The 23,521-nt window shown below is 41.7% G+C and overlaps 1 long non-coding RNA gene across 2 annotated transcripts in view; it reads left to right on the top strand.

The window, feature by feature from the left end:
* The window catches only part of LOC147571173 (uncharacterized), a 265,869-nt gene that overhangs the window by 204,899 nt on the left and 37,449 nt on the right, over window positions 1–23,521 (top strand). For both annotated transcript variants that reach the window (XR_015247661.1, XR_015247660.1), the window contains exon 2: window positions 11,321–11,379. This is a non-coding gene — a long non-coding RNA (uncharacterized LOC147571173). The remainder of the gene's footprint in view (window positions 1–11,320; window positions 11,380–23,521) is intronic.

The raw sequence follows: 23,521 nt of genomic DNA, 5'->3' as shown, positions 1-23,521 counted from the left end.
CAGGACCCAAAGTCAGGAACCTTCCCCTATATGCGGTCTTACCCTGTGACACAAGTAGCCCATGGGGTTCTGGAAAAAGAAACTTGTTTTCACCAGCTTCCGAGCTAAACTGGTGGTTAGCCGCAACACAGGCAGATTCTAACTTCACTTCCCCAGAAGCCTCTCCCTCTGCCTCTCCCTCTGCCTCTGCCTCTCCCTCTGCCTCTCCCTCTCCCTCTGCCTCTGCCTCTCCCTCTGCCTCTGCCTCTGCCTCTGCCTCTCCCTCTGCCTCTGCCTCTGCCTCTCCCTCTCCCTCTGCCTCTCCCTCTCCCTCTCCCTCTCCCTCTGCCTCTGCCTCTGCCTCTCCCTCTGCCTCTGCCTCTGCCTCTGCCTCTAACTCTCCCTCTCCCTCTCCCTCTGCCTCTGCCTCTCCCTCTGCCTCTCCCTCTGCCTCTGCCTCTCACTTTGCCTCTCCCTCTCACTCTGCCTCTGCCTCTCCCTCTGCCTCTGCCTCTGCCTCTCCCTCTGCCTCTGCCTCTCCCTCTGCCTCTGCCTCTGCCTCTCCCTCTCCCTCTCCCTCTCCCTCTCCCTCTCCCTCTCCCTCTCCCTCTCCCTCTCCCTCTCCCTCTCCCTCTCCCTCTCCGTCTCCCTCTGCCTCTGCCTCTCCCTCTGCCTCTGCCTCTGACTCTGCCTCTCCCTCTGCCTCTGCCTCTCCCTCTGCCTCTGCCTCTGCCTCACCCTCTGCCTCTCCCTCTCCCTCTCCGTCTCCCTCTGCCTCTGCCTCTCCCTCTGCCTCTGCCTGTGACTCTGCCTCTCCCTCTGCCTCTGCCTCACCCTCTGCCTCTCAGTCTGCCTCTCCCTCTGCCTCTGCCTCTCCCTCTGCCTCTGCCTCACCCTCTGCCTCTGCCTCTGACTCTGCCTCTCCCTCTGCCTCTGCCTCACCCTCTGCCTCTCACTCTGCCTCTCCCTCTGCCTCTGCCTCTCCCTCTGCCTCTGCCTCACCCTCTGCCTCTGCCTCTGCCTCTGCCTCTCCCTCTGCCTCTGCCTCTGCCTCTGCCTCTCCCTCTGCCTCTCCCTTTCCCTGTGCGTCTGCCTCTGCCTCTCCCTCTGCCTCTCACTCTGCCTCTCCCTCTGCCTCTCCCTCTCCCTGTGCCTCTGCCTCTGCCTCTCCCTCTGCCTCTCCCTCTCCCTCTGCCTCTGCCTCTCCCTCTGCCTCTGCCTCTGCTTCTGCCTCTCCCTCTGCCTCTCCCTCTCCCTCTGCCTCTGCCTCTACCTCTCCCTCTGCCTCTCCCTCTCCCTCTCCCTCTGCCTCTCCCTCTCCCTCTGCCTCTCCCTCTCCCTCTGCCTCTGCCTCTCCCTCTGCATCTCCCTCTCCCTCTCCCTCTCCCTCTCCGTCTCCCTCTGCCTCTCCCTCTCCCTGTGCCTCTGCCTCTGCCTCTCCCTCTGCCTCTGCCTCTGCCTCTGCCTCTCCCTCTGCCTCTCCCTCTCCCTCTCCCTCTCCCTCTCCGTCTCCCTCTGCCTCTGCCTCTGACTCTGCCTCTCCCTCTGCCTCTGCCTCTCCCTCTGCCTCTCCCTCCACCTCTCTGCCTCTCCGCTTCTCCCCCTCTCCGCCTCTCCCCCTCTCTCCCTCTCTCCCCGTCTCCCTCTCTCCCTCCCTTCCACAGTTTTTTTGACAAATAGTTCCTTTTTTATTTTTGAAGGTTAGTTGACATACATGTTATATTCGTTTCAGATATATTATTCAGTATGATATTTCAACAATTGTATTAATTACTCTATAATCACAATCTGTCACCATGCAATGTTATTGCAATATTTTTACTATACTCCATGTTCGGTGTTTTCACCCACGTGACTTTATCCATAATTGGAAGTTTGTACCTCTTAATCCCCTTGACCTATTTCACTCCTCCTCCTCCCTACCCCCTCCCAACTTCTCTTCTTGAAATCAAGAGTTTGTTCTGTATATTTTATTGTTTGTTTGGTTTTGCTTTTGGGTGCTACTTGTTTTGTTTCCGTATAGAAGTGAAACCATGTGGTATTTATCTTGTGCTTTCTGAATTCTTTCATTTAGCCTAAGAGCCTCTATTCTATGTCCATAACTGTTTCTGGAAATGAAAATGGCAAACATTTTTGTTGTTGTTGCTGAGTAATACTCAGTTGTGTGTTTATGGCATATATATGGTTACACACATATATATAACATTTAAACATTTTTGAATATGATTGACATGCAATGTGACATTAGTTTCAAATGGAGAACACAGTGATTCAACCATTCCATATGTTATGCTACGCTTACCACAAGTGCAGTTACTATCTGTCACTATATAACTGTGTTCTTTTTGTTGTGCCTTTCATCCCCGTGGCTTACTTATTCCATAACTGAAAGCCTGTGCCTCCCACTGCCCTTCTCTTACTTTCCACAATCACTATCCCATCCCCTTTTGTAACCGTCAGTGTTATTCTATGTTTGTCGGTCTGATTGTGCCTTTTGCTTATTAATTTTTGTTTTTTGGAGCCCACATATAAGTGAAGCCATATGGTATTTTCATTTTCTGTCTGATTTGTTTCACTTACCGTAACACCCTAGGTCTAGGTCCATATTGTCATAAATGTCAGGATTCCACATCCTTTTTTGTGTGTGGCTGGATATATGTATCACTCCTTTATCTATTTATCTATTGATAGACATTAGAATCCTTCCTTATCTTTTCTATTTTAAGTAATGCTGCAATAAACATAATGGTGAGTATATCTTTAAATTTTTTTTAAATTTTCAGTACACTAAATTAACTCATGAAAACATTCTAAAAGTGTACAATTTTGCCTTCTTAAAGAAATACTAAAAAAAAAAATTTAAAACCCCCAAAAGAATCTTGGCATTTGTAATTCAAAATCAGATTACCAGAGTATTAAATATTTTGAAAAACTATGTCTTTTAAAAAAATATTTATAAAGTTACGTTCAGTTTTGTGGAATTGTCATGAAAGAATGGCTCAAAACTGGGAATGTTCCTTCATTCCTACAAATAAAACCTGACCAATACAATCCGTGAAGATTCTTGAATACATGAGGTGTTCGATGTAAGTATCAAAGCCTTCACCTTCCTTCATGTAAGAACTTAATGCAGTTACTGCATTAAGGGGTTTGTGTTGTAGTTCCTGGGGCTGACTGACGGTGCATTGAGCTTTCCTCCACCTAGAACAGTGTAGCAAAAACAGTTGGACCTTTGGGCTCAAACTCCAAGTATGTGGTTTGGAGAGCATTGTTAAAGACTTTGTCATTCAGAACTTTGGGACTTTGAAAATTGAGCATCTTCAGAACCCATGGTTTTAAACGTCACCTGACTCATTCTTTGGGAGTAATCTGCATTTTGGGAAGGACATCCACCTGCTCAGTTTCCACAGGTCCATCCTCTGGGAAGGAGACAGTTTTCCTTTTAAACCTCAGTATAAAAACTCAATATATATGCCATCGGTAACCATTATGTAAAACTGTCAAGGCATCAAATAACCCACCACAGAAGCAGGAAGACTACAAAATGATGAGGAGTGAGGAGAGCAACCTGAGTCCACTGGGCCAGCACTTTTCAGGGACACTGGAATGAGCCCAGAGCACGGGTTGGTCAGATCCAGATTGATTAGATCTGCTGGTGCTCCTACTGGTCTGCTGTGTGACACTGGGCAGAGCTGCTAGGCCGCCTGGCACCTCCACACATAGTATAGTGCAAACTAAGCTACAGTGACTTCTAGATAGTGAATTAAAACATTGAACCTACTACCCACCAAATTCACAAGCCGACTCTTGTAATCTTCTGGAGACTATAGGTGACGCTGGTTGTCGTTTATTTATTTTTATACCCAATCACATAAACTGCTTTGAAGAAAATAATTTTGTCTTTATTTAAAGAGCTCTCATTTTGTCAGTGCTCTTAAGCAATTATGAGTCTTATCATTTAAACACTTTCCAACTTTCAATATTACCATGAAATAAATATTAGAAAAGGTAGAAAATTGAGTGTTTTGCTAAAAAAAAAAAAAAAAAAAAAAAAGTAGCAGTTTTTTTTTTATCCCAACATTGTATTCTACTTCCATCTGTACTTTCCACTTCCCTCATTCTTAGAGACAAAAAGATGGCGTTAGAAACTTTGATATGTAACAGGCTACATAGAGAAAAGAGGTTACGTCACACCTATTTGGTTGCTACATTTAGAAACTGGTCCTGTGATTTTAACAAAATGACTAGGTAGTTGAAAGAATCCATCAGATCTGTGTTTCTGAGAAAATGAGCACATCTGAGGAAATGCAAAATGCTCTTTAGGCTCACTGACTTAGGTTGCTTTCAGAGAGAAATTTATCAGAGAAAATATTCTCACCAAATATTCTCAAGTCCAAGTATGGAATTCACTTGGGAAGGAATCTCACAGATGAGAATTGTGAGAGTCCTGTGTATCTTACATGTTTTACGGTTCTTACCTTGGAATGGCCACACTGAAGACATCATACCACACAGACCCTTTCAAAGACGATTGAGAATTTTCCTAAGACCTTTGATGACTAGTACACAGCCATACAATGTCTGGACTTGAAACAATTTGGACGTCATAATTTGAATCAAAGCTCCTGTTCTAACATTTTGTTGTATAGAACACCTCTAATATTTGTCAAAATAGGAGACACTTTCATTTCCCAATAGTGACCATTAAGACAAAAACCTTAAATATGATTTTTTTCTTTTGTCATAAGTTCTTTTTAACAATTTTACTCTGTTCAAATAAGACTTACTTTAAGTAGTTGCTTAGCAAAAGCTTTTAAAGCTTGGCTTTTAGCACACATCCAGGCCACTCTAATGGCCTGAAGCAATACTAAAAACCATAAAAATCAGTGAACATTCCCAAGTTTTCCTTTCGCATTATATGACAAGTTCCAGGCTCATACTCTTTAAGGCAAAAGTGTGTCAGTTCTCATTACTTTGACATTTTGTAAGGTTTATAATTAAGAGGTCACTATATAACATCCCCCCCCCCAAAGTTGTTATAAACATCACCATCACTTCAAAACTGTATTTAATACTGTGAACCAGGAAGAGAGGTAAGCATAAAGAGGCCTGTCTACTCTGCATTGCTCACAAATGAAACACTACTAAAATAGAACTCTAAAGAAAATTCTTCTGAAAGCTTTTCATAAAAATATGCAACAACATTGCTTTGGTTTCCCTGCATCCAGGAAACTAATCATAAAATTTGAACCCTCACATTACAATGCCTCAAATTCCATCTAGGGTATTCTTTTTGATTTAAAATTTAATTAGCCAACATACAGTGCAATATTGTTTTCAGGAGTAGAATTCAGTGACTCATCACTTGCAACACCCAGTGCTCATCACAAGTGCCCTCATTAATAACCATCACCCATGTAGTCCCTCACCAACTTACCTCCCTCCAGCAACCATCAGTTTGCTTTCTATTCTTGAGTCTCTTGTGGGTTGTTTCCCCCTCTCTTTTCCCCTCCCCATGCTCGTCTGTTTTGTCTCTTAAATTCCACGTGAGTGAAATCATATGGTATGTCTTTCTATGATTGACATTTTGCTTTCAAAATATGTGAAAGATTTCATTTTTGGGGATGACTGAGTAATATTCCACTGTCTACCTATCCACATCTTTATCCATTTACTACTCAATGGACATTTGAGCTCTCCCTAGTTTGGCTATTGCTGATCGTGCTGCTGTAACTACTAGGGTACATGTGCCCCTTCAAATCTATATTTTTGTATCTTTTGTGTAAATACCTGATAGTGGAATTTTTGCATTGTAGTGCTTTCAATTTTTTGAGGAACCTCCACACTGTTTTCCAGAGTGACTGCACCAGTTTGCATTCCCACTAACAGTGCAAGAGAGTTCCCCTTTTCTCCACAGTTGTCAACAGCCGTTGTTTCCTGAGTTGTTTATTTTAGCCATTCTGACAGGTGTGAGGTGGTATCTCAGTGTGGTGTTGATTATTATTTCCCTGATGATGAGTGACATTGAGCATCTTCTCATGTGTCTATTAGCCATCTGTATTTCTTCCGTATTGTTATAAACTTTCCTCTCAGAAATGCTGTTGCTGCCTACCAACTATTTTGGACCATTATATTTTTATTTTCATCTTTTCCACGTTATTTTTCATTTCTTCTTTGATTTCTTCATTGACTCATTCATTCTTTAGCAGCATTTTATTTAACCTCCATATAATTGTGTTCCTTCCAAGTTTTTCTTGTGGTTGATTTCTACTTTCATAGTACTGTTATCAAAAATGATGCGTGATAGGACTTTAATCTTTTTTAATTTGTTGAGACTTGCTTTGTGGCCTAATATAGGATCTAGTCCAAAGAATGTTTCCATGTGCACTTGAAAAGAATATGTATTCTGCTGTTTTATGATGGAATGTTCCGATTATATCTGTTTAGTCCATCTGGTCCAGTGTGTCATTCAAAGCCATTGTTTCCTTATTTATTTTCTGTTAGATGATCTGTCCATTGATAGAAATGGGGTATTGAAGTTCCCTACTCTTATCGTATTACTATTGATTAGTTCCTTTATGTTTGTTGTTGTTTTATATATTTGGGTGGTCCCATGTCGAGGGGCAGGATTGTTTACAACTGTTAGAACTTCTTGTCAGCCCTGTCACTGCAGAGCCTGGCCCAGGGCTTGATATCATGAATCTTAAGATCGTGGCCTAAGCTGAAACCAAATTTCAGATGCTGAATGTACTGAGGCACACAGGCGCCCCTTTGGGTACTTTATTCAAATTAATTTGTAATAGAGTTATTTTTATTTGGCTTAAAAATAAGCTTTTTGGGGCACTGGGTGGCTCAGTCATTTAAGTGTCCAACTTCATCTCAGGTCATGATCTCACTGACAGTTCCAAACCTGCTTGGGAGTCTCTCCCTCCCTCTCCCCCTCTCTCTCTCTCTCTCTCTCTCTCTCTCTCTCTCTCTCTCTCTCTCTGTCTTTCTCTCTGTCTGTCTCTCTCTCAAAAAAAAAAAGGCTTTTCTAATTTAGTATTTTTAGACTGGCAGAAATATTGGTGCTAACCAAAATATGTGTTAAGTTTATGTGACTAGGGTTAATGTACAGTAAAAAAAAAAAAATCATAAAATTCACTTTAAGTTTATAAAGTATGCCTTTAGATTTGCCAGCATTAAGCATAATACAGACATACAACTTTTATTCTATATGGGCTTAATAAGTAAGTTCATGTTATTATTTCTGTTCCAAAATTTGCAAACAAGAAAAATAACTCAGTATGATGACTTTTAAAAAATGTTTTATGATATTTTCATGAGTAATCCAAATATATTAAAAAATAAAAGCAAGGGGCGCCTGGGTGGCGCAGTCGGTTAAGCGTCCGACTTCAGCCAGGTCACGATCTCGCGGTCCGTGAGTTCGAGCCCCGCGTCGGGCTCTGGGCTGATGGCTCAGAGCCTGGAGCCTGTTTCCGATTCCGTGTCTCCCTCTCTCTCTGCCCCTCCCCCGTTCATGCTCTGTCTCTCTCTGTCCCAAAAATAAATAAACATTGAAAAAAAAATTTTTTTTAAATTAAAAAAAAAATAAATAAAAATAAAAGCAAGGGATTTAGAGAGGTGTAAGTGGAATGAGATTTCTGGTGAAATTTTCAGCAATGGTTACATTTTATGGCATGTATAGTGAAATGGTTTCCCTAAATCTTTTTGCTAACTTGAAACTTTAAAGTTTGCTAAGTTAAATTGTGGATAGTCATTGAGTATCTAGATCATTTTCAGATAGGATAGAGTAATGAACCGATAATAATTGAACGAACATAGGTTTATCTAGTTTTGGCTTTCTCTAACAGAGAAATTGAATATATTAGTAAACATTTTCCATGGAACAAGGAAATATTTACTAAGAGGAATAACATGCTTCTGCAATTTATAATGTACTTATAAGTTTGACAATGCTAGTGTAAAGATGCTAGTGTAAAATGCTAGTGTAAAAGACATCCCACAATTGCCTGCTAGGCGTTTCACTAGAAATTAAGGATTTTAAGGGTTAAGAATTCTAGTAAATATGTGTAATAATATAAACTACTTAGAAATAATAAGGGTGAAAGGAAACAATTGTTTATGAAAACTAGGCAAGGAAATAAAATAAGTAATTGTTCCAGAATGAGAAAAAATGTAAAAGACAAAAATCTAAATGGATGTAAAAAAAAGTTACAAGCAGTTTGTGGAACAGCAATCTAGGGAAGGAAACTTTATGTAACATCAAACTCTCTAATAATGGATGGATTTATTTGTTGCTTTTCAAATAAGTTTTAAGAGGGGCACCTGGGTGGCTCAGTCTGTTAAGCGTCCAACTTTGGCTCAGGTCATGGTCTCGCGGTTTGTGAGTTCGAGTCCAGCGTGGGGCTCTGTGCTGACAGCTCAGAGCCTGGATCCTGCTTGGGATTCTGTGTCTCCCTCTATCTCTGCCTCTCCCCTGCTTGTGCTCTCATTGATACAATGTTGACACAATGTTTAATGATATGATAAATCCCTAATTCTCTCAGCCAAACACAAATCCATGTGGTTTTGTTTTGGAGCTTTGTCTATCTCAAAGGTGATACTTACCAAATGGAAGAGTGTGGACGTGGGAGTATAAAAGTTCAAGATTCAAGCCTTCGTTCTCACTTAGATGGCCACTTCTTGTAGTATCTTGGATTAATGACTTAAATTCCCAGAACTTTACTTTTAGATTAGTTTAAGAAAGTGGGAGTAATAATTCCAATTTTATGCAGTTGTGTTTGGAGGACTGCACATGCAAGGGCACTCACTGGTCTTGACACATCAACAAAAGCTAGAACATGAAGAACTGATGAAGCAAAATAAATCAAACTGGGTTTTTGTATTTAAGTGACACAAAAGGAAATTAGTGTAATTAGGACACCTGGCAGAAACTCTCACCACATCCTCTAAGATGGAAAGTAGTGTGCTGCTTGTTAGACTCCAAAACTCACTAGTTGATGCAGGACGGTGTAGCTGAAATGATCTTTATATAAATAAAGGTAACTTTAAGTCCTGTCTGACTATGTGTTGGGGACCACCTCATCTGGGACAGGAGCTTTTTGTCACTCTCAGGCCCTCACAAGCAACAACATATTTAAATGATGAATTATATCGAGGTATATTCCAAGTCCTCGACCATCATACTTAGACTTTCAGGGTGCTGTAGACTGATGGTCAATTTCCTGAGGTGTCCGGGAGTGGAGAAGGGGATGGGAGCTCATGTTCCCATACATTTAATCTACTTGCCTTGGGACTTTTCCAGCATCGTGAAATGATGTGAGATGTGAAAAGTGCATGCCTGCCTGGCCTAAGACAACTGCTTTTACTCTTCAAAAGAGAAAATCTATCACGTAGAGGGGCCAGACCCTGATTGACCAGTGTAATTTGCAGAGGTTGGAGTTTATTTTGCCAAATTATTTGTTACATTTCCTGATACATAGTGATAGTTTTGGAGTAAATGCTTTTTCTAAAAGGTAACCATTATTCATGAACGCTGTACCACTCAACTAAAGGGCATACAGTGGGTAAGTATATTTAATTTCCTTATACTGAGCATTCAAAGTTTTCCCTTACACAGAAGCTGTGGGAAAGAGTAAGCACACACTTGGAAACTCTTTCTGCTTACAGATGTGTAAAGAAACCATTTTTTACAGTAGAGTTTTCACTTAAGCACAGTTGGAGAGAATCTCAACCAGATGTGTTAAAAGTCACTTTAATCTTCCAAGATGTGGGTATTTCAGATTTCCCCACGCCCATGTATGTATTTCAGTAACAGTAGTCTGAAAATCATCTAGTCAGAAAAGAATGTTACTTGGTACTGTTCAGTTTGGAGGGGAAGAATGTTTTCTTTGGGAGAACAAGAAAAAAAGAAAATGATCCGAAAAAAAATAATGGGAAAGTGGGTATCCTCGGTTGTCTGCTGTAGAGTCTAGGAGGAATCTGTTCAATTAAGGTAACACCCCTGGGAGAGGTATCCAGAAGTAGAAGTGAAATCATCAAAGTGATCTGAGAAATACAGAAAAATGTATAGGATGGTTTTGGAAGCCATAAAGAACTGAATCCCTGCTGTGAAAACAGCAGTGAAGAGTCTAGATTTTATTCAGTTCTGCTGTCTTGAAGATGGGTTAGACCAGTGGACTGATGAATACTGTGTTGTTTTGTTTGTTTTTGTTTTTGTTTTTTGAGTTGAGTTATAAGTTAACATGACTTACAGTTCCTCCCATTAAAGTGAATTGTGAGGTAGTTTTTAAGTGCATTAACAAAGCTGTGCAACCACTGCCCAGAAAGCAACACAGGGCGTTGAATGTTTAGCTTTTAGATGACGTATATTTCACATGCTGTTCAGTTTACCCTTCAAAGTGTAAGATTCAGAGGGTTTTCGTACATTGCAAACGTTGTGTAACCACCACCAATCTAGAACAAACAAATTAGGTTATTTAGTAGAAAGGATCATATATTCTGCTTGTTCTTGGGTTTTATTAAACAGTTTGAGGATGAGTGAAAATAGTTTTTAATGGATAGGTTGTTTGTACTGCAAAGTGTTCTGTTGCATAGCTACCACTGGTAAATTAATAGGAGGAATGTGATCATTTTAGTAATTTCAGTTCCATCCTTGTTTCTCTAGAAAATATAAAAAAAGGAATTTTTACATTTCTGCAGTAAGTGGAAGTCCGGAACTGAAATTGTCTGTCACCTGATTTCCTCCTTCTCAGGATCACGGATGGCGTTGCACGGGAAGTGGAGAGGTATTTTTCCTTCACAGCGGTTTGTCTGAGTAAAGTGGGCTGCTTTGGATTCAACTGTATCTGCTTTCGTCCTGAGAGAAGGGCTGGTCGTATTTCAACATTAGGAGTCCATAGTTGTTGGGTGGAAATATTTTTGTGCAGCCCCGTGAAATTCCATTTTGGCGGCTGGGGTTAGAGAACGGCTGGGTGTTGCCTCTCAGCTGGAGGTCATACTGCCCCACGCTGACGGTTAGCACCCAAGTTCTTAGGCATTGGATTAGTGGTGTTTGACACGTGAGTTCATTCTTGAGTGCCTCGCCCAATGTTGCCAATAAAGTAGGATTAGGTCCTGTCGACCTATTTAAAACGTGTTCTAGGGCTGTGAAAGCAATGACAGCCTTCTCGGCAGACGCTAAGGTATGAGTCATGCACGTCTCCTCTGTACTTTTCTGGCAGGAGGAATGATTGAACGATGCTTTGTTCTCGGAATCTGGTAATACCGCGTTCGACCACCTGACACGTTAAATGCATTATTTTTAATGGCAATATAATGCCCATCATTGTCTTTTCAGCCCGAAGCCCAAAGAAGCACTTGAAGCATTGGACGCGCTACAAACCAATGACTCTCTTTGTGAGTAGAATTTTGTTTGCTCCCTAGTCATAAGTAAATGGCACAGGCCTAATGTTTGTTACGTTCTAGAAGCAGTGTTCAGTTCATTCCTTATATGGGGCTTTCATCTTGCTTGCAGTATATAGGCTTTTACAAAACTTCCATTGTACTCTCTTTCAAATAGTACCCTAAGAGGGACACCTAGGTGGCTCACTTTGTTAACTGCCTCACTTCGGCTCAAGTCATAATCTCCCACTTGGTGATTTTTGGAGCCTCCTTTGCATTCTGTATGTCTCTTTTTTGCCCCTCCCGCACTCGCACACACATGCTCTCTGTCTCTCAAAAATAAATAAACATTAAAATTTTTTTTAAATAAAAAAAGTACCAAAAAAAAGAAGAAGAAGAAGGAGAAGGAGAAGGAGAAGGAGAAGGAGAAGGAGAAGGAGAAGGAGAAGGAGAAGGAGAAGAAGAAGAAGAAGAAGAAGAAGAAGAAGAAAAGAAACACAAAAACTGTTGTCATCCGCATTAGAAACTATGGGCTAGAGGGCTTTTTGAGCCTCTGTTACCTTCAAGTTTGACTGTATTCTCTCACCCATAATTTTGCTGAGAATTATGGCATTCCATCATTTACTATCTGCTTATTCACAGACTCATGCACACTAGACATGTATTATACCATAGGATATGCTCAGGTACGCTGACCACCACCATTGCTGCCACCATCCCTGTCTTGTTGAAGCTTTTATCTCTCTGGGAGAAGAGACAAGTTTACCACATGTGCACAGGTACATGTGCATAGGTGCACAGTGGTAAGGGTGTCAGGAATGGAGGTGGAGTGATTACAGTTTAAAAAATGGTGACACACCCAAAAAAAGCTCTTTTTTTTCTTTCAAAGTTTTTATTTATTTTTGAGAGAGACAGAGAGCACAAGCAGTGGAGGGTCAGAGAGAAACAGGGTGACACAGAATCCAACGCAGGCTCCAAGTTCTGAGCTGTCGGCACAGAGGCTGACATGGGGCCTGAACCCACAAACCGAGAGATCATGACCTGACGTGAAGTCAGATGCTTAACTGATTGAGCCACCCAGGTGCCTCGAGCTCCCCACTTTAATTAATTGATCAATAATTAATTTGTTAATTAACAATCAATTAGTTGATTAATTAGTTAATTAACAATTAATTAGTTGATTGATTAATTAATTGAGAAACAGACCAAGCAGCAGAGGGGCAGACAGAGACGGAGAGAGAGAATCCCAAACAGGCCCCATGCTACTTGGACAGAGGCTGATGTAGAGCTCTAACTCACAAACCATGAGATCATGACTTGAGCCTAAAGCAAATTGAATGCTTAACTGACTGAGCCACCCAGGCGCCCCTCGAGCTCCGCACTTCAGAGTGGGCGTGCTGGGCCCAGTGGCAACAGAATTAACAAATGCGGTGTAGTTCACATTAAAAAAGGAGTTGAGTGACAGTACATTCAATTGTCACAAGTAAGTAAACTCACTTAGTTGTAAATGAATTATATTAAAAGTTAAAGGAGCTGCTAAGTTATTGAACCTAAGTTACTGATTTCAAAGTAAAAGCCACAGGACCCACAAAAAGGGGAGGCAGTTGGGTGAGGAATCCCCATGCCCCAGAGGTAGGTGGTAAGTGATGGTACTTAAACTGAACCTGGAAGGTGGGGCAGCACTTGACAATAAGCTCAGAGTGCCTAGAGGCACAGTACTGCAGGAATCCTACCCAACTAATTAAAAGTTTCTTGGGTCACAAGGGTCTGACAAGGAAGAGATAGACAATACCTACCTGGCACAGTTTGTCTTCAGTGGATATAGTGAGACTAAGAGAAGAGTAGTGAAGCCACTCAGAAAGGTTTGGCTTTCTGAGGACAGAGATAATGCAGTTAAAGACAAATGGGGGAAGTTTTGTGAGAATGTACTAAAATGCGAAGGATTTTAAGCGGGAAGAAATGTGAGTTACTTGTTGGAGATAATATCCAGCCCCACGGGTTAACATGAGAGGCACTTGCTGGGAACCTGGTACCAGTCTTTTCACAGATAATCATGCAGTCAGTGATCGATCATATGTGTTTTAAAAGGAGATTAAAAAAAAAAAAAAAGTTAAATAGATGCCCTGCAAAGGAAGCTTAAGAACAGTTTCTGTTGAAAAGGATTCCTGTATGAACCTGAGTTTCAGAGGTTTTTGAGGACTAGTTCTTATGAGTGAGACATCTCTCTCTATAACCGTGTCTAAGGTTCTAAAGTTCAAGAGTGTACTGTATATACTGTATAGCACCGTGCCTGGAGTAAGCGAGGGTTGTACATATACTGCAATCAAGTAGCAAAAGCAAGGACGAAGATTGAGACTGTGCAACTCAGACTATTGCAGTGTGAACTTGACAATACTTGAACTGGTAAACAGTGAAGAAAGGTAGAAGGAAACACATGTATTGATCTAGCAAAGTTCAGAGGTAATGGGCGTGGCTTGTTTTGAATTTAGACTGGAATTGCAGGTGGCTTGTTTTGAACCGAGACTGGAATTGCAAGAGAATACTGGGATATATCAGATGGGCTGTGAACACAGCATTAGACATAATTAAGGTGCAGTGGTGTGTTCAGCGTCTGGGAAGGTGGTGGTAGTGGCAGAGGTGCTTGCATAAAGATAAAATGGAGAGTTGGGTTGTGAGCCTGGATTGTAGTGTGAGGTGCACAAAGTGAAATTTCTGTTTGAGGGGACTCCAGATCTTCTTAACCAGACAGACCCGTCTATTTGATTAATGAACTCCTGTCATGGATTCCTCTTCCCCACAAGAACTAAAGTCCAGTTTAACTTCTCCTAAACTAAGGCACTTCATCTGCTAAATCTGGGTAATCTTTACCCAGACAGATCAGATAATCTCTTCATTTTCTTTTGCAGACACCTTGTCCATCTATGGGATCCTGCAACCAAAAGAATGCTCCCCCTCATAATCTTTCCCCAAAACAGATTCAAGTATGCATTCGTTGGAGATGAAGTAAACATAGTAAACATAGACTTAAGCATTCTCAGTTCAATTTCCACAGACACATTGGGTCTTCCTGGGAGGGGTGAGCAGAAGAGGGAAAGATAGTTTACATCTCTATGAGGTGAGCTCAGAGAGGTGGTAGAATTCCGGAGTTATGTCCTAGCAGTTTGTGCACCTTTTCTAACTATAGCAATGGGTTGAATACTTTTTAACGGGTTGTGAAAGCCTGGGAGTATTTGGAAGGTGGGGATTCTTGCTTTATCAGGGCTGTTCAGGCTAAAGGGGTGTTGAGGTCTGGACCAGGACTTCTGCAGCATCCAGTCACTTATTTAGTAAAGATCCTTCCATTTTTCCTTTGTCCTTTTTGTTATTGTTACATTCTAGCTCTTTCCTTCTCAAAATCGCAAACCCAGAGGCAGGGCTAATGATGAGTAAGGACACAGAGTAAGTAAATGGAAAATGGGTTACGCTATTGTATGGGAAATCTAGCATGCCTTGGTTGCTTACATGTGATGGTTGAGCATACATTTGTGTGTGTGTGTGTGTGTGTGTGCGCGTGTGTGTGCGTGTGCACGCGCGCGCGTGGGCAGGGGTGAAGGAAGGAAGAGCATGCACACACCTGAGTGGTTGCATCTATCTTCTGCTTGGAATCTTGACTGCATTAACTCAAAGAGGTCTCTAATGGCCATTGTACAAGAACATAGGATCCATAAGTATAGTCACTTCCACTTACAGCACGTACTAGGACAGGTCCAGGTGTTGGTTGTTTTCATTCAAGCACATCCATCGAGTATTGAGGATTTCCAGCCTAGTAAAATATTATTGTGTTCAGTGCAGCATAGTGTTTTTGCTGCGTAGGCAGAAGCATCTTTGCTTCAGTGATGTACCATCATACCTGTTTCTGATCAGAATCATCAGCATCAAGGAGACAGGAGAGCATTTCTGCTCAGTGTATGACCCCAAGGGCTGTTCTGCTGTTTCACTGTGTCTCACACACACAGCAGAACAGGAAAAAGTGAATAATGGGAGTCAAGACACATGGACTTGGTTGTCCACTTGGGAATTTGGGCCAAATTACAGGGATATTTGTCTGGGACCTAGTGGTCCTAGGGTCAGATTTCCTTGTTCTGCCTTGTGGTTGGTTTATTCAGGCATATACAGTCCACCAAAACTTCTATAAGAGTGAATTTCCACATAAGGATATTTCTGAATTGAACGATAATTCATTAGTGTACTCTTTTACAAACAGGATGTTGTTTCCTTCTAGAAGAATCATGAAGATCTAAGTAAAAGTCCTGAGTGCAGCGTTCATTAATTATATGACTTTGGCAAAAGTGTATAACTTCTCTTGAGCCTCCCGTTTTCTTGGTAAATGGTAATAATACACTTTCTCATCAGGGCACTCTAAAGATTCAGTGAGTGTCTTAGTAACAGTGCTACCTGGCATTTTCTGGATACAGAATAGACATCCTGCCTCCTGCCCTCCCCACACTTGACAGCATTTTGTGGAAACTTTCAACGGATTTCTCCTTTTGTAAAGAGAATTCCAATCTTTCTTCTGGTTAGGGAATACCATGTTGGAAAGCAGGATCACCCCTGAAGTATCCATTCCTCTTTTCCCTGTACTTAAGATCCTGAGGTATTTGTCAGGTATTCCTGTTTCACACATAACCCAGTCGCCTTTATAGTATGTACACCAAATGCCATCTAAACATGATCTGCATTCCGTAGGTGACTATCCGTATATTCAGTCAGAAATTGTTTTCACTTTATGTGTTTTACTGATTTGTTTTTCATTTTTCTCAAAGTTTATTTCTTTGGGAGAGAACATATTAGTATGTCTATAGGCAAGACCAAGCATTTTCTCATTCAGGTAATGCCTTGCTTTGTTGGTTTCTCCCTCTCCCCCATCTCCAGACCTTTCTCACTGCTTTGGTAAACCACTTCAATCAAGATCCATTCTCCTTTTGTGGATGGCTCCAGTAAGGAGCTACTTTCTTTTACTTGTGAGAACCAGGATTAGAATCCTGTAAGGTGTTGAGTTGTCCAGCTTGATGGGTCTGTTGTGTCAACTCTGGTGACTGCTCTTCTGGTTTTATACAGAAGTCACATCTCAAGAGACCACACAGATTAGTAGTCACTGTGAATTTTTCAAAGGGCAGGGATGGAGAGAGAGAAGGAGATATCTGGCGTATTATGTTTACCCACTGGTCCAACCACACTGATCAGCCACCACATAAAAGCCTGTGTCCTGAAAGATACTAAGAAGTAGCAGAAGTCTGAAGTACTTACTTTGGATTTGAGAGCTTGACCTTGTGCCATAAGCTGAGACATTTGAGGAAGTGACGTTTGAGCTTGTTTGCTGGTTGATTCTGTGGGCAGACAATTACGGAACTTTTCTGTATCACTGTCCTATGTAGCTTGGCTCAAGCCAAGGGTTCAAGGGCACAAGACTGTAGAGTGGACCACTGCAGGCTCCCAGGACCTTGACGATGGCTGAGACCCACTAGGGACCTTCATCACACCAGCATGATATACCTTAGTGGAGAGACAGAACAGTCAAACACCACCAAACCAAACTAAAGCAGAACAACTACAAAAATCAGGAATGGGATGATTTGGGGTCTTGTGAGGAAAATGGATCCTGGTAGTTGTAAGACATCCTTTCCCCCTTGAACCTAATGGAAGAACAGGAGGTGGAAGTCTGGATCCAAGTAAGGACTCTGTGAATGCTTTAAGCACTGAGATGCATTGTGGAGCTTTGGTTAAGGGTTCCAGAGCAGACCTTCTCACAGGATGGGGGAAGTCACTTAGAACTAGAGGCACCTAGGAGCACCTGGGTGGCACAGTTGGTTAAGTGTCTAACATTGACTGAGGTCATGATCTCATGATTCATGCGTTCTAGCCTTGCATCGGGCTCTGTGCTGACAGCTCAGAGCCTGGAGCCTGCTTCAGATTCTGTGTCTCCGTCTCTGTATCTGCCCGTCCCCTGCTTGCACTCTGTGTGTATGTTGTCTGTCTCTCTCTCTCAAAAATAAACATTAAATAAAGGAATAAGTCACCTCTCTTTAAAGAGAGAGGCGATGCCTTTTCCAGGGGCAGTTTGAAGTGAATAATGGTGACTTTTAGGCAGTTGAAGGGAAATGTATGCTCCCCAAGACTTCAAGTTTGAAGTTGTGGTGGAGAAGTAAGTAGATGGTAGTGTTGCTGCCATTCGGAAATGGTTGATCAGTGAGAAGATGTGCAAAGGGTACAAGTAGAACACAGATTTATAGATACAGAGAACAAGCTGGTGGTTGATAGAAGGGAAGGGGTGAGGGTTAAGTAAAAAGCTGAAGGAGATGAAGAGGCACAGACTTCCAGTTATAAAATAAATTAAGTCTCAGGGATGAAAAATACAGCATAGGGAAAATAGTCAGTAATATTGTATGGTGACAAATGGGGACTGCAAATGGGGTGAGCATTGAGTAGTAATATGTATGTCAACTGTACTTCCATTTAAAAAAGTAAATAAAAATTTACAATTTAAAAGATAATGAAAACAAGGGTAGATGTAAAATAAATGTTTTGGTGTATTTGTTTTTGCTGTTATCCTTGTCCTTACTCTCAGCAGGAGCTGCTACCTTATATGACTATTGACAAGTTTCCCAAGTCAGCTGAGAGTACATCATCAAAGTGACATAAGGAAAGAATGGGAAGTGGCAGGCGGGATCAGAGTGTTAACCAGATATCCCATTATTGAGGTCATAGTCTGGTGGTTATACCTGTCTAGCCTGGAATATTCAGAACTGATGAGTTAGGGTGGAAAGAGGGCAGGATTAGCTTTCACTAGAGGTATTTTAGAGTCACCTAAAATATGATGAATAAGACGAGGATGTCACATCTTAAAAATATGCAATGTGAGAAATATGCACACTGGCTCAGTCAACGGAAGGATTCAGAGACTTGGAGCGCAGTGAAGGGGGGCTTTAAGCAACGTTCTTGCAAGAGCAGGTGTCTGATGGATAGGCACACTCAGGGCAGTTACAGAAGGCAGTTTATTTCATGTACAGGTTGCTCCCCGGTTTTCCTCATTGTCTGAGTACTACAGACGTTACAGCCTTACCTGGCCATTGCCTGTGTCCACGTAAGGTAAAAAGTAGTCTGATTGGACATTTCCTAAGGTGATGATGTGACTTCAGTTGTTTGGTGCATGCTCATTGCAAGCCTACAAAAAATAAGCCCGGGAAACGGAGAAGGGAAGAAGAACCGGGAAGTGAAGTGTCTGAGGGTTTGGCACTCCATTATGGGGTGGGGGAGGTTCATACATATTTGTCAACCTACTGTTAACTAGACAGTACAGCTTTTATTTGGTATTTCTGAAAATGAATCATCTATCTTGTGACATGCAGGACACACTGGGATTGGAGAATGGATTCAGAGGACAAAAAGATCTTGCATCATGAAGTTGGATTTGCAGAGCTGGAGAGGCCCAGATTTTATTCTGATTAGGGGAAGTCATTGTGAGAGGATCTCAGCAACTGGATACAGCCATTTTAGTACTAGAATCTGGAATGTCATTAGTATGGAACAACAGGGCTCAAGGGCTGAGAATTCCTGCTAGTAATATAGCAGTAAGTTTGTCAAAACAATACTGGATTAGTAACTGGTTAGTGTGTAGAAGTGACGTGTTAGGTACTTTGAAAGACTGGGAATGCAATGATGGCAAAGAGGAGAGATAGGTCCTCACAAGTAGATAGTGGCTGGCATCTTACATTGCCAGGGGCTTACTGATGATTGGTTAAAAGTTAAGTGTAAGTGGCTCTTCTAGGTAGGGCAGGGAAATGTGGACAGGTTTTTTCCAGGCTGTCCCCACTGGTTGCTAAATCTACCTCATGTAGTACCTTATTTCCTGTAGTCTGTTCCCTGGGTCTCCAGGAGAATGTAGGAAAAATTTATTTTCCCTGTCTCTTTATTCCTCCGCAGCTCTGTGACGTTATTTACTGTGCACTGAAACAAACCTAGATTCTTGGCCTGCTGCTCTGTGGCTTATGTAGTCTATAAAACCATCAAATATTTCCACTTTGAGTAGGGGACAAAGAGAAGGATAGACTTCCATATTCATATCATTCACTCATTCATAGGTACTGACCCTGTCCTTGGACAGCTTAGAAAACATATCCCCGCTTTGTACCATTTGTCTCCTTAAGGCATATCTGCTTGGATGTGGGATAGACGTCAAAAACCTCTTTCCAGTAGCCTGGGCAATCTGTGTCTGTGTCCATGTTTGTTTACCTCAGTAGACTCTGTGTTTTCGTGTACATAAATACAGTAATACCATAACTTGAATATTTTCATGTCCTGGTAGTCTAATCAGTGTTTCAATGACAGCACACCTACTACCACCATTATGTAAAACGTATCAGGTGGCATATCCATTCCTGTAGTCATCTGTGCTTGCACTTAGTCTGCTTTACTTTTTTTTTTTTACTCCTACTGCTGTACTCAGATCCACCCAAACTCATCTCTTGGGCCCTGAACTCTCAAAGCACTTCTTTCCTGTGCCTTCCTACAGCAGTCAGTAAAGAGAAGCTTTATTCATTTGCCATGTGTGTGTGGTGTGTGTGTGTGTGGTGTGTGTGTGTGTGGTGTGTGTGTGTGTGGTGTGTGTGTGTGTGTGTGTGTGTGTGTGTGTGTGGTGTGTGTGTGTGTGTGTGGTGTGTGTGTGTGTGTGTGGTGTGTGTGTGTGTGTGTGTGTGTGTGTGTGGTGTGGGTGTGTGTGTGTGGTGTGTGTGTGTGGTGTGTGTGTGTGTGTGTGTGTGTGTGTGTGTGTGTGTGTGTGTTTCATACATGCATGTGTGGACTTGGAATTCTCATATTTTGCCATTTAGTACCAAACAGAAGTCTGGAATTACTGAACTTGTTAATTTGGGAGTGGATGCACTTTAGCAAGGTAGAAGGAAAGGATGATGTGTTTCCCTTTGGAAAGAAAAGTGCTCAGTCAGCCTAATTGTTTTAATTGATGTATTTGCACAGTGCATATAGGTGTGCCTTTAATTTTTGCATTGGTGTAGGACTCTGAATTCTATAAAGGTTAAAAAAAATTTTTTGAGACTTATTTTTGAGAGAGACAGACAGGGACAGAGTGTGAGCGGGGGAGGTGCAGACAGGAAGGTTGACACAGAATCTGAAGCAGGCTCCAGGCTCTGAGCTTTCAGCACAGAGCCCGACATGGGGCTCACACTCAAGGGCCTCAAGATCATGACCTGAGTTGAAGTCAGATGCTCAACCACCTGAGCCACCCAGGTGACCCGAATTCTGTAAGGTTTTTAATTTGTTGGTCCGGTAGGTAGCTCTGACCAGGAAGCTGGGCAGTTTTTATGTCTGTGCTTATCTGAGTGTCCCCAGGAAACTTGGAGATGATCATGATTTTTATTTTAATGATGGTAGATGTGGGCCTGGGAAAGGGGTTAGTAGAGTAAACAAACTAAATACGAACTGAATAGGTGGATAGCTGGATAGGTGTTGTAGTCGTGGACTTTCAGCTGGGTCAGTGCTTTCTCATCATATGAACTAGGTGGAAGCCAAGCTCTAGCACTGTACACAAATGGCCTGGGAATTGGGAGGCTTGTAAAGCCCAGAGTTACCGTAATTGATTGAGCTAGTGAAGCTTAAATTCTACAGGTGTGGAAAGGGAAAGGGAGTGGTCATGCCTTCCCGGGCTGTGGGTATGTATTAAATAGACTCGTCTTTGTGTAGCACCTTGCACAGGGTTGGATCTGCAACAGTGGAAATAATTGACACTTAATTGTTTTGTCAAGTCCTTTGTGATCATTTAACTCATTCTGCCCTCTTATCAGCTCTGTCAGGTGTAGGAATATGCTATAATTACTCCCATTTCACAGGGGATGCATCACCTCACATCTAAGCTGGAGGGGACAGTATTTGAACTCAGCACTTTCTTGTACCACAGAGAGCTCAAGCTTAAGTTACCTTTGCTTAACATGCCCTTCTTTACCCACTTCCTGTGCATACCAGAAGCAATGCTAGTCGCAAGCAGGTAAACCTCGCTCACTCCTTCCAGCCTAAAGAGAAAGGGGGGAGTGGAAGACTTATAGAGGGAATGTGGGAACTGATAAAAAGAGTAGCTCCTGGAGTCCATTTAGTGTGCACCATTAGGAGGTTTTCTAGTTTGGCTCTTGTTCCCCGTTCATACTTTACATTTACCCAAAATGTTGTCCTGAGACTCCTATGAGGTTTACAGTAACTTTTAAATTTCGATAAGCTGATTAAAGTAGCAAGTTTGGAAGGGGAACCGACTTAGTCACTTTTATTTTTTTTTATTTTTATTTATTTATTTTTATTCACTTTATCATTTTTTTTTTTTCAACGTTTATTTATTTTTGGGACAGAGAGAGACAGAGCATGAACGGGGGAGGGGCAGAGAGAGAGGGAGACACAGAATCGGAAACAGGCTCCAGGCTCTGAGCCATCAGCCCAGAGCCCGACGCGGGGCTCGAACTCACGGACCGCAAGATCGTGACCTGGCTGAAGTCGGACGCTTAACCGACTGCGCCACCCAGGCGCCCCTCACTTTATCATTTTTAAGAGGTGGTAGATACTCTGTGGGGAACCCGAGTTACATGCAATGGGTGTTGTTCTACACAAATGTATTATATTTATTTGAACTAGCATTTATTTGAACTAGCATAGTATACCATTTGAAACCCAAAAAAATCTCTTCTGGAGCATAGTAGGCCTTGGATAACCATTGGAGTGATTATTCCTGCACTTGGTATGAGGCATTTGGAACAGCCCACAATCCTACATGATATTTGAATACCATCCTGTCTTGATGATTACAGCTTTGCAGTGCAGCCTAAAGTTTGTGGTTGTGGTGACTCCACCTTTGGTCTTCTTTTTCAATGTTATCTTTTGCTATTCATTTCTTTTCTGGTTCCATACAAATTTTAGCATTGTTTGTTCCTAAAAAAAAAGTAGCTCTGTGAAGAAAGCTGCTATTATCTCAATGTGTAGATTGCTTTGGGTAATGTCAACATTTTAACAGCTTGTGGTCTTCCAGTGCATGGACTGCTTTTCCCTTTCTTTGTGTCTTCTTTAGTTTCTTTCATAAGCTTTGTGTAGTTTTCAGCATACAGATCTTTTACCTCTTTGGTTAGGTTTATTCCTATTTTATGGTTTCTAATATAATTCTAAACAACGTAATTATAAACAGGATCAATTCCTTGGTAATTCTTTCTGTTGTTTCATTACTGATGTATAGAAATGCAACTAATTTCTATATGTTGATTTTGTACCCTGCGACTTTGCTGGATTCATGTTATCAGTTCTAGCAGCTTTTTGGTGGGGTCTTTCAGGCTTTCCATGTAGAGTAATATGTCATCTAGGGAAAAAAGCACATCTAGAAATGTGTAATCAAAGAAGTCTCATCTGAGGAAGTGAATTCTTGATTCCAATCTACCATGCTTAGAGCCAAACTGAGTGGACATTCAGTAGTTTCTTTTGTGACAGTAGAAACTTTTGTGACCTTATTGCATGCCTAGTTATATTTTTACCTACCAGACATTTGTCTCCTCACCTTATGGGCAAAACCATTCATTTATGGGCAGATACACATCCGTTTGTGGAAACAAAAGCACAAATGCATACCTGTGCACTCAAATGTAGCATCCCCCCCCCCACACACACACACCCCTACTTATCATTGAGTCACCTTCACCTCCCAGCAAGTTCAAGACTCTTGCTCGCTCTTCCCCTGGCCAAAGAGGTTGGCATGGCGGATACATTTTCAGTTCCTAATTGTATATAAAGCCAGAGATGTTGGGTGCAATGTTCTATTTATGTTCAGTAGCCTAGTTTATCAGTTGTTTTCTTGTACTCTTCTGTTTTGCTGTAGCTTGTTTTATCTGCTTATTCTATCAATTCCAGATCACTTCCAATTTATCTGTTAAATTCTCCTTCAAGGAATGCAGTTTGGGCCATTTCTCCTTGTATATGTGCTAGTTTCACACTTAACTACTTCGTGACTGTTAAGACATGCAAATTAAAAGTACTATATCTCCCATGAATTTTATCCTTTTGTTTAGTATTCACATAGTGTTTTTAAGTTCGTTTTCACTTTTATGGTATCTGTAGGTCATAGCTAAATGCTGATAAACCTGAG

This window comes from Puma concolor, unplaced genomic scaffold (genome assembly GCF_028749965.1).
Source record: "Puma concolor isolate L17-30 unplaced genomic scaffold, mPumCon1.1.hap2 unalloc_scaffold_5, whole genome shotgun sequence".
NCBI lineage: Eukaryota > Metazoa > Chordata > Mammalia > Carnivora > Felidae > Puma > Puma concolor.
Note: the sequence above shows the minus strand (reverse complement) of the source record. Positions and strands in the feature narration are given on the sequence as shown.